This window comes from Panulirus ornatus, chromosome 2, assembly GCF_036320965.1.
Source record: "Panulirus ornatus isolate Po-2019 chromosome 2, ASM3632096v1, whole genome shotgun sequence".
Lineage (NCBI taxonomy): Eukaryota > Metazoa > Arthropoda > Malacostraca > Decapoda > Palinuridae > Panulirus > Panulirus ornatus.
The window spans coordinates 100,382,939-100,395,438 of NC_092225.1; the positions used below are offsets into that span (position 1 = coordinate 100,382,939).

A 12,500-nucleotide genomic window follows, 5' to 3' on the forward strand; every position below is an offset into this window, starting at 1 on the left:
TTATTTACGATGGCCTGGCCTTTAACCTGACCCTTTTAAGGAAAAAGTAAAAAATGCCGGTGCATCATAACCTACCACTGTACCATCGTGCTCAAGGGTCGGACCGTCGTGCTCAAGGGTCGTACCGTCGTGCTCAAGGATCGTACCGTCGTGCTCAAGGATCGTACCGTCGTGCTCAAGGGTCGTACCGTCGTGCTCAAGGATCGTACCGTCGTGCTCAAGGGTCGTACCGTCGTGCTCAAGGGTCGTACCGTCGTGTTCAAGGTTCGTACCGTCGTGCTCAAGGATCGTACCGTCGTGCTCAAGGGTCGTACCGTCGTGCTCAAGGATCGTACCGTCGTGCTCAAGGGTCGTACCGTCGTGTTCAAGGATCGTACCGTCGTGATAAGAGACTAAATACTATATAAAAAATAAATTTATAAGAATTATAATTGTGGTTATATTTTTTCTTTTTACAATAAAAATGTTATTAATCAAACAATCATTTTACCAACAAAGATAAGACCACACATAGGAACACACACACACATAAATATATATATATATAATAACATGATCTGAATCTATCTATCTACCTATCTATCTATCTATCTATCTATCTATCTATATATATATATATATATATATATATATATATATATATATATATATATATGTACATATATATATCCCATCAACCCATACACAATTCCCCCCTCCCTATTACCACCCCCTCCTTCCTAACCAACAGTCCAAGCCCCTACCCTCCCCAAAATCCCCCCTCCCATTTTACCCAACAGGAGGTGCTTTCCCCCTCCCTCAATCCTCCCTTACCCCCAAGTCAACAGAAGGTACCGTTCCCCCCCCTACAACAGAAGGTACCTTCCCATCTCTCCCCCATGTCAAAACGCAGGTACCCCACCTGGAACTACTCTAACCCCCCCCCCCCAAATCCCCTTTCCCTCATTCCTTCCCCCAAATAATATACATAAGGCTTTCTCATTCCCTCACCACCTCCTCCTCCCCATCAGATAGCGCCCCTTCCCACCCCATCCCCATCCCCTACGCAACTACTCATACCCCCCTCTTTCCCTCCCCACAGATGTCTATCTACTATCCCCATCATCTACTCCCGATATCTACCCTCTCTCTCTCTACCCTCAGAGACAACTAGGGGCATATCTCTAACCCCGTCCTATACACAAGAGGTAGTTATCACTATTATTATTATTATATCATCATTACACTTAATCGCCGTCTCTCGCGTTAGCGTGGTAGCGCAAGGAAACAGACGAAAGAATGCCCAAACCCACCCACATACACATGTATATACATACACGTCCACACACGCACATATACATACCCATACATTTCAACGTATACATACATGTACATACACAAACATATGCATGTATACACATGTACATATTCACACTTGCTGCCTTCATCCATTCCCGTCGTCATCCCGCCAAACACAAGACAGCATATATATATATATATATATATATATATATATATATATATATATATATATATATATCTTTTCTTTTCTTTTAAACTATCCGCCATTTCCCGCATTAGCGAGGTAGCGTTAAGAACAGAGGACTGGGCCTTTGTGGAATATCCTCACCTGGCCCCCCTCTGTTCCTTCTTTTGGAGAATTAAAAAAAAGAAAAAAAAAAGAGAGGGGAGGATTTCCAGCCTACCGCTCCCTCCCCTTTTAGTCGCCTTCTACGACACGCAGGGAATACGTGGGAAGTATTCTTCATCCCCTATCCCCAGGGATATATATATATATATATATATATATATATATATATATATCATCAAGGGGTACCTCTCTCTCTCTCTCTCTCTCTCTCTCTCTCTCTCTCTCTCTCTCTCTCTCCCCTGGTGACACCTGACCCCCCCCCCCCGCCCCACATCCCACACCACCCCTCCTCGCGTCCCAACAAGTGCACGTGTTGGGATAGTTCATGTCCCACCCACTCACACACACACACACACACACACACACACAGTTATAGACCCGGACACGCGCGGACACTGACGCCCAAGTGGCCCTGTCCCATCACAAACCAACATCATCCCAGTTCGAATCCCAGTCTCGATCCCAGATTACTCAATAGCTAGATTATCCGCCTCTATATATCTTTATTTTCCATATATATATATATATATATATATATATATATATATATATATATATATATATATATATATATACATGGTTGCGAGACGTGGGCTATGGATAGAGTTGTGAGCAGGAGGATGGATGTGCTGGAAATGAGATGTTTGAGGACAATATGTGGTGTGAGGTGGTTTGATCGAGTAAGTAATGTAAGGGTGAGAGAGATGTGTGGTAATGAAAAGTGTGTGGTTGAGAGAGCAGAAGAATGTATATTGAAATGGTTTGGTCACATGGAGAGAATGAGTGAGGAAAGATTGACAAAGAGAATATATGTGTCAGAGGTAAAGGGAACAAGGAGAAGTGGGAGACCAAATTGGAGGTGGAAAAATGGAGTGAAAAAGATTTTGAGTGATCGGGGCCTGAACATGCAGGAGAGTGAAAGGCGTGCAAGGAAAAGAGTGAATTAGAACGATGTGGTATACCGGGGTCGACGTGCTGTTAATGGATTGAACCAGGGCATGTGAAGCGTCTGGGGTAAACCATGGAAAGTTCTGTGGGGCTTGGATGTGGAGAGGGAGCTGTGGTTTCGGTGCATTATTACATGACAGCTAAAGACTGAGTGTGAGCGAATGTGGCCTTTGTTGTCTTTTCCTAGCGCTACCTCACGCAGATGCGGGGGAGGGGGTTGTCATTTCATGTGTGGCGGGTTGGCGACGGGAATGAATACGGGCAGACAGTATGAATTATGTACATGTGTATATATGTAAATGTTTGTGTATGTTGAAATGTATAGGTATGAATATGTACGTGTGTGGACGTGTTTGTATATACATGTGTGTGGGTGGGTTGGGCCATTCTTTCGTCTGTTTCCTTGCGCTACCTCGCTAACGCGGGAGACAGCGACAAAGTATAATGAAAATAATATATTGGGGAAGAGCAGTGCGGTTTCAGAAGTGGTAGAGGATGTGTGGATCAGGTGTTTGCTTTGAAGAATGTATGTGAGAAATACTTAGAAAAGCAAATGGATTTGTATGTAGCATTTATGGATCTGGAGAAGGCATATGATAGAGTTAATAGAGATGCTCTGTGGAAGGTATTAAGAATATATGGTGTGGGAGGCAAGTTGCTAGAAGCAGTGAAAAGTTTTTATCGAGGATGTAAGGCATGTGTACGTGTAGGAAGAGAGGAAAGTGATTGGTTCTCAGTGAATGTAGGTTTGCGGCAGGGGTGTGTGATGTCTCCATGGTTGTTTAATTTGTTTATGGATGGGGTTGTTAGGGAGGTAAATGCAAGAGTCCTGGAAAGAGGGGCAAGTATGAAGTCTGTTGGGGATGAGAGAGCTTGGGAAGTGAGTCAGTTGTTCGCTGATGATACAGCGCTGGTGGCTGATTCATGTGAGAAACTGCAGAAGCTGGTGACTGAGTTTGGTAAAGTGTGTGGAAGAAGAAAGTTAAGAGTAAATGTGAATAAGAGCAAGGTTATTAGGTACAGTAGGGGTGAGGGTCAAGTCAATTGGGAGGTGAGTCTGAATGGAGAAAAACTGGAGGAAGTGAAGTGTTTTAGATATCTGGGAGTGGATCTGTCAGCGGATGGAACCATGGAAGCGGAAGTGGATCATAGGGTGGGGGAGGGGGCGAAAATTTTGGGAGCCTTGAAAAATGTGTGGAAGTCGAGAACATTATCTCGGAAAGCAAAAATGGGTATGTTTGAAGGAATAGTGGTTCCAACAATGTTGTATGGTTGCGAGGCGTGGGCTATGGATAGAGATGTGCGCAGGAGGATGGATGTGCTGGAAATGAGATGTTTGAGGAAAATGTGTGGTGTGAGGTGGTTTGATCGAGTAAGTAACGTAAGGGTAAGAGAGATGTGTGGAAATAAAAAGAGCGTGGTTGAGAGAGCAGAAGAGGGTGTTTTGAAATGGTTTGGGCACATGGAGAGAATGAGTGAGGAAAGATTGACCAAGAGGATATATGTGTCGGAGGTGGAGGGAACGAGGAGAAGAGGGAGACCAAATTGGAGGTGGAAAGATGGAGTGAAAAAGATTTTGTGTGATCGGGGCCTGAACATGCAGGAGGGTGAAAGGAGGGCAAGGAATAGAGTGAATTGGAGCGATGTGGTATACAGGGGTTGACGTGCTGTCAGTGGATTGAATCAAGGCATGTGAAGCGTCTGGGGTAAACCATGGAAAGCTGTGTAGGTATGTATATTTGCGTGTGTGGACGTGTGTATGTACATGTGTATGGGGGGGGGGGGGTTGGGCCATTTCTTTCGTCTGTTTCCTTGCGCTACCTCGCAAACGCGGGAGACAGCGACATATAAAAAAAAAAAAAAAATATATATATATATATACACTCCATATTAACGAAATGAATTCTGCTCCATCATATATAGTTCTCTATCCTTTTCCAATCTGTTTTACTTCACTGACGCTAATGTAATCATATAATTAGCCACGTTTTCTAATAAAAAAACCAGGCGATTACTTTAAGGTCTCTGGCTATATAATTGCTCATTATCCCACCACAGTTTCTTGATGTAATTAACAGCTGTCATCTCTAGTCAATACAACAGCGCCAAGTATAGGAGGGAGGGGGGGGAGGGGGGGTGAATTACCGTCATTACATTACATGACATTACGTTTTCTTTCCGATTTGGGGGCGGGGGGGGGGGCGGGTGGAGGGAGGGGGAGGAGGGAGAGAGGTGTGGAGGGGGTAAGAAGGAGGGTGTGGAGGGAAGGGGAGGGGGTGGTTTAAGCCATCAAATGGTTCAGTTCTCTCGAACATGATTTCATATAATTAATCTCGCCTTATTTCGCTCGCCAAATAAATCATTTACTCTTCCTTACGCGCGAGTGTGTGTGTGTGTGTGTGTGTGTGTGTGTGTGTGTGTGTGTGTGTGTGTGTGTGTGTGGGTTACATTACGTACTTCGGGAAGGACTGACGTCAATCATAAATGGACATCAAGTTACACCGTGTTTAACAATACAGAGATTTGGGTACGTGACTGGCCATTGAAAGGTGGTCGTTAACATATACATTCGTAAGCCATTTAATATCCTAAAAGGGGCCATTTATCATCATAGACTCACACTGATAATTACATGTGATATTATTTATCTTTGTGGGTAAATTACGGAACGCGGGAGGGAGGGGGGGGGGGGGTGGAGGCAAACAGGACGACCATGATGTTATTAAAGACTGGGGGGGGGGGGGTCGTTACTGCTGCCTTTAGATAAATGGTGGTTGGGTCACTGGCCAATGCCAAGGAAGAACACACGAGTGATCTTTGAGAGAGAGAGAGAGAGAGAGAGAGAGAGAGAGAGAGAGAGAGAGAGAGAGAGAGAGAGAGAATACATAAGGCCTTGACCAAGTCGGTACGACCCTTTGGGGGAGCGACGGTACGACCCCTTGACCAAGACGGTGCGACGGTACGACTCTCGATCGCGTCGGTACGACCCCCCCCTCGTCCCGTTTTCTATGGACCCCGCAGCAACCACAACTCTATCACCTTCCAGATTGCTCTCTCTCTCTCTCTCTCTCTCTCTCTCTCTCTCTCTATCTATCTATCTATCTATCTATCTACCCTTCTATCTATCTATCTACCCCTCTACCTATCTATCTACCCCTCTTATTATCTATCTACCCATCTATTTACCCCTCTATTTATCTATCTACCCACCCTTCTATCTATCAATCTATCTATCTACCCTTCTATCTACCCATCGATCTACTAGCTCTACCATACAAAGCCCCCCCCCCGCCCCTCTCCACCTTTAATCCAACACCACAGTCACCATCCCACATCAGCACTTCAAACCCCCCACCCCACCCCCCCAAACGCTGGGTGCTTTCAATTCGTTCAAACAGTTAAATTCGTCAAATTGGTTAAAATAGTTAACATTCGTTAAATTGGTTAAAATCGTTATTCTTTAAATTGGTTAAAATCGTTAAATTCGTTAAATTGGATAAAATCGCTATTTTCATTAAATTGGTGAAAATCGTTATATTTGTTAAAATGGTGAAAATCGTTAAATTGGTTAAAATCGTTGAATTGGCTAAAATTGTTCATTTGGTTAAAATCATTACATTCGTTAAAGACGTTAAAATTGTTAAAGTTCAGACCGTTAAATTCGTTGAAAACTTAACATGTTAAAACCATTAAATGTATTAAAATCGTTAAATTTATCAAAATCTTTATCTGTTAAATTAGTAAAAAAAAAAGTTAAAAACCGGTTGAATTAGTTAAACCCGTTACAGTCATTGGGAGTAACGTTAAATTAATGTTTTAACTGTTACATTCGTTAACTTCGTTATGTTAGTTACTACCGTTAAGATAATACCGTTAGATCCGTTAACGGTAAGGCTCAAGTCGTTAATACCGTTAGAGCCGTTAACGGTACGGCTCAAGTCGTTAGTACCGTTACAGTCGTTAACGGTAAGGCTCAAGTTGTTAATACCGTTAGAGCCGTTAACGGTAAGGCTCAAGTCGTCAATACCGTTACAGCCGTTAACGGTAAGGCTCAAGTCGTTAATACCGTTAGATCCGTTAACGGTTACGGTCAAGTCGTTAGTACCGTTAGATCCGTTAACGGTAAGGCTCAAGTCGTTAATACCGTTAGAGCCGTTAACGGTACGGCTCAAGTCGTTAGTACCGTTAGATCGTTAACGGTACGGCTCAAGTCGTTAGTACCGTTAGATCTGTTAACGGTACGGCTCAAGTCGTCAATACCGTTAGAGCCGTTAACGGTACGGCTCAAGTCGTTAGTACCGTTAGATCTGTTAACGGTACGGCTCAAGTCGTTAATACCGTTAGAGCCGTTAGAATCGTTAACCACTTCGGCTCGTTAATGATGTTGAATCCGCTAATACCGTTAACGTGGTTAGAGGACCGTTAGACTCGTTTATACCGTTACCATCGTTAATCATTAATGACATTACTGTCGTTAATATACCATTAGAGTCGTTTACGGTTCACTTATAAAGTTGGCAAACCGCTAAGGTCGTTAATACTGTGTGTCACCAATGCCATTAGCGTCGTTAATACCGTTAGTGTAGTTAATACCGGTAGTGTCGTTAATACCGTTAGGGTAATTAATATCGTTAGGGTAATTAATACAGTTAACACAACATCCACTAAGAAGAAAAAAATTAAGGAGACAAAAAATATATATATATAAAATCTATCGGTGATTAAATTATATATATATATATATATATATATATATATATATATATATATATATATAATATATATATATATATATAATATATATACACACGAATATGTGGATGGAAAGAATACATTAACTCAAGCGAGCAAGAAAGAAAGATAGTGAGAGAGAGAGAGAGAGAGAGAAAGAAAAGTGAGTAAGTGTTGAGAGAGAGAGAGAGAGAGAGAGAGAGAGAGAGAGAGAGAGAGAGAGAGAGAGAGAGAGAGAGAGAGAGAGCACACAGCGGACGCCTAAAGTTGCTTGGCTCGTCTGAATAGGCTAAGGGGGGGAGGGGGGGGTGTCCTACAACCCCCCCCCTCCTGCGCGGTTGCCACACTAGGGTGGAAATTCACGTCTTGGTATATATAGTTTAGTGTTCTGCTTCGTAATTAACCTTTACCTCGTAACTCACTCTCGACTAACGACCAACGCTGGTCCAGGTGGTGGTTGTGGTTGTGTGCCACACCACAACCACAATGTTACTACCCCCCCTCCCTCCCCCCCCTCGTAAAAAAATCGTCATTTATTTGAGAATAGAGAGAGAGAGAGAGAGAGAGAGAGAGAGAGAGAGAGAGAGAGAGAGAGAGAGAGACAGACAGAGGTATAAGAACAACACGTTAATTCGAAGGCAGTACAGTGAGAGAGAGAGAGAGAGAGAGAGAGAGAGAGAGAGAGAGAGAGAGAGAGAGAGAGAAAGAAAAGTGAGTAAGTGTTGAGAGAGAGAGAGAGAGAGAGAGAGAGAGAGAGAGAGAGAGAGAGAGAGAGAGAGAGAGAGAGAGAGAGAGCCAGTCCTCTCTCTCTCACACACATGGCTCTGTATTTCCTGAATGCCGCGCCATTCGTGTGTGTGTGTGGACTCTCCTCCTCCTGTATTAAACGCCCTTCGTTGAACCTCTCGTTTTAATCGAGGATGATGATCGGTTAAACGAACTCTAATCATATATACGTTTTCTTTATCATTATGAATATAATCTGGTTCTAATTATACAATGATTATAATCATCGTGTCACGCCAGTCCAATTACCCACTGTGGAATATGGTTTTGTTGACGCCCCAGTCTATCACTGGGGGAAATTACAGAACAACAACAACAACAACAACAAGGACAAGGGAGGAGATAGAATGGCGAAGATAAGAGATAGTACGATAGCGGTCGTGGCCGAGATGTTAACCGAGTCGGGAGAAAATGGACGAAGTACAAGCCTCGAAGCCATGCTCGCCGCCCCGTCGTAGAAAATGGGTATAATCTCGCGTCAGAGAAAACGGATAAAGATCATCCATATCATGGGGGACTATGAAATAAAAAACGTACAAATCTGAAAAAAAAAAAAAATAACGGGAATCAGATTTAATACATACCCCTTCTCTCTTGATGTGCTTCACAGGATCTGAAAAGAAGAGAGAAAGTAAGTTAATTATTTGGGAATTAAAGGATTTAATGGCAAAATAGTCTACAAAATAGAAAAAATCAGATATATACATCCAGTATCAAAACATATATAACAAAATATACAATGCTTTTAGCAGTAATATATCTAATTTTTCATTTAATAAAACTGATATACAAACACTCGACAGACTCATATGAAAATCAATCAATTTATTATAGATATTCACAACCATGCGTATTCGCATTGCATAGCTACGTAATACATGTATGAAGGTTGAGTGAGGATATATATATACACTCACACATATGTATAAATGAAACATAATCACATATTTGCAGGAGTTACACACACACACACACACATACACACACACACACACACAACACACACACACACACACACACACACACACACAACACACACACACACACACACACAACACACACACACACACACACACACTCCAACAACACATGTCTCCAACATATCCCTACAACACAGGCGCTCTAACAACACATATCTCCAACACACCCATTCAAAACACGCACTCCAACAACACATGTCTCCAACATATCCCTCCAACACACACACACACATTCCAACTATACACGTCTCCAACATACCCGTACAACACAGGCACTCCAACAACACATGTCTCCAACATATCCCTCCAACACACACACACACACACACACTTCACCAACAGACCATCAATGAGTCTTGACCATTACGGATTATAGTCCTTATGAAGTCTGTGCATACGTGTTGTTCAGGTGTTCTGATACGCGAGACAGGGGCCATTCCAAATAGCTTTCCAGACGTCGCTGGAAGAAAGTGCCATGGGAGTGGAAGGGGCCAAACATCGTACCCATCTTTAACAAAGGCGATCGCAGAGTGGCGCTGAACTGCCAACAAACCACTCTAACAAGCGTGGTCACTCTAACAAGCGTGGTTGGCACAGTACTGGGAAAAGGTAAGCATGAAGCAAAGGAACCACTGTGTGAGAAGGCGAAACAGAACGAGAGACAATACGGATTCCGAAAAAGGACGTCAAAGGTGCCAAACCTTTTGGATTTCTAAGAGAGAGTGAGCTCCATTTTATACAGGGAAGGATGGGTGGAGTGTGTGTGTATCTGGGACGCCCGCCGGAGAGCATTTGACACCGTCCCACACAGGAGAGCCCATAAAGAACCCTTGATCTTTAGGTGAAAAATAAAAGGGGTGGAAGACGCCTTCTATGGACAGGAAACCACCTTACGGATAAATGAACGAGGGACACACGTCGGGCGGGGTGGGGGGGTGGGGGGGACTGTGGGTTTTAAGCCTCGGTGCAAGCCGAGGTGACGGACGGCGTGCCACACGGGTCCATACTGGGACCACTGCTGCTCTTTCTGATCTGTGTGTGTGTATACAACTTATTTAGAAGAATGGAACGCATACCTGACTACGTCCGTCCGTGGATGTTGCCAGGTTCACACGCGGCGGGGGGGGCGGGGGGGGGGGGGTGGAGGAGGAGGAGGAGGAGGACTGCATCAACTTGCAAGGGGACCTTGACAAACTCCAAACTCAATGAAATTCAACCCGAGTGAAAGGAGAGTAATAAAGATGAGACACAGTGAAAGCAAAGTAATAAAGTTGAGATACAGTGAAAGCACAGTAATAAGGATGAGACACAGTGGAATAAGGTCTTGGTATTATCATCATCTGACGGGAAATAAGCTGCAGGAAGCTGTGTGTGTGTGTGTGTGTGTGTGTGTGTGTGTGTGTGTGTGTGTGTGTGTGTGTGTGTGTGTGTGAGATAGTTAGGGGGTGTTCGACACTGTATCAACCCATCATGAGGGTCCCATCTTAGGAAAACTGTGCAGAAAACAGACGGTTGAAAAAAAAATTGAACCGCAATGAAGTTTTGCGGATAACGAAGGATACATTCATCTACGTGATCCTGTTCTACAGTGAGCTACAGCGAGCGTGTGGTTCCGTCGCTGTAGCTCATAAAAGCACAGAGATCTACAGCGGAAGGTCCGGGGGAAGGTAACACCAAAGATGGGTATCAAATTTAAAGAGAGATGAGTTACGGTGAGCGAGGTCAGAGGCCAAAGATCTCCCTGTCCACCGAGGCACAGAGAGAGAGAGAGAGAGAGAGAGAGAGAGAGAGAGAGAGAGAGAGAGAGAGAGAGAGAGAGAGAGAAGAGTCTGGGGCAACTTGATCACCTCCCCCTTAAGGTTTTTTCTTAAGTCTGTCGGACGAGGCGAAGTGTGAACAGTCCTTCATCAAAAGGGATGCAAAGACAGAGCAAAACAAAGGCCATAACAAGAAATTACGCTAAGAAATATGTTTAGCTAACATACAAACAAGTATAGTTACAGTGATATGAGCAGTGACTGTGTGGCATCAAGGGAATGACGACACTGTGAATGTGAACAGCAAAAAAAAGGGAGCAAAAATTGAATGTATGGACGTAAAGAATGTTGAAGAGATGGAAGGAGGAGGAGGAGGGTGCACGAGCGTAAAACTCCCTCCTCGTACTGTACATAATGGTCAATTACACACTGGGAACAACACACACACACACACACACACACACACACACACATCAGTCCTGGGTGACCCCCGCCTGTATAAACCCCCTCCCTCAAATCCTCTTATGGTATTCTACCTAAGCAACCCCTCCCACAAATCCCTCCCTCCCTCCCACACACACACACACACACACACACACACACCCTTCACAATATTCTCTTAATTTTTTTTTCTTCAAACAAATGCGCCATACCCTCACGTGGCCACTGTCCTTATCTATCCATCTATCTACCTATTCATCTATTTATCTACCTATCTATCTATTGGCCACTATCCTTATCTATCTATCTACGGTCAGCCCCTACAGCCAATACTCAGCCCCGGGCATCGAACCGTGCCCTCGAGTCATACCCAACATGTCTTAGCAAGTTTCATCTCATCCGGGACGCCATTTCAGTCTTATCTATATAGATAACAGAGATAGCCATACAGACGGACACGCCACAGCTTCAGTCTTGCAAAACTGGAAGAGAAGAAAGAGCCAAGTGAGGAGTCTTCTTCCTCCTCCTCCTCCTCCTCCTCGAAGGCTCAGGCTGGGGTGTCTGAATGTAAGTGGATGTAACCAGGAGAGAGAGAGAGAGAGAGAGAGAGAGAGAGAGAGAGAGAGAGAGAGAGAGAGAGAGAGAGAGAGAGAGAGAGAGAGGCTCTATGTTTTCGGGGGATAAAAAAAAAAACCTAGCTGTGTTGGCCCCTGAGATATCATATATTCAAGAAGAAAGGTAGGAACTGTTTGGAATTGTCCTTGGGGTAGAATGTGAGGGTGAGAGTAAAGGAGAGAGAGAGAGGGGGGGGGGGGGGGGAGGGGGGGATAACACGTCCACTGAAGGATGTGTCGTGGTAATGTGTGGGTTTATGTCGACACGTGAGACCCAGAGTGACGTGTGTAAAGTGGAATATGAAAGGTGGGCGATTATTACTGCTTACGTGCCCCTGTCAGCGAGCGGAGTGAGAAAAGAGGCGAGTGCTCCGGGAGCAAGTGAGTGAGTGCATCAGCATTTTGGATGCAAATGAGCGAGTACTAGCGATGGGACATTTGAATGCAAGGAGGAGATGATGAGGAAAACGAAGATATAACTGGAAGGCATTGGATACCAAGTGTAAATGAAAATGGTTACGCGCTTGTGGAGTTTGTGTGCCGAAGAAGGACTGAAGACTGGGAATACCTGGTTTAAATAGAGGTTCATACGTAATTATACGTCGTTAACTGG

General features: G+C 44.1%; 1 long non-coding RNA gene across 1 annotated transcript in view; it reads right to left on the bottom strand.

The window, feature by feature from the left end:
• Window positions 1–12,500, bottom strand: part of LOC139753125 (uncharacterized) — a 594,867-nt gene that overhangs the window by 389,504 nt on the left and 192,863 nt on the right. The window contains exon 3 of the long non-coding RNA XR_011713651.1: window positions 8,680–8,708. This is a non-coding gene — a long non-coding RNA (uncharacterized lncRNA). The remainder of the gene's footprint in view (window positions 1–8,679; window positions 8,709–12,500) is intronic.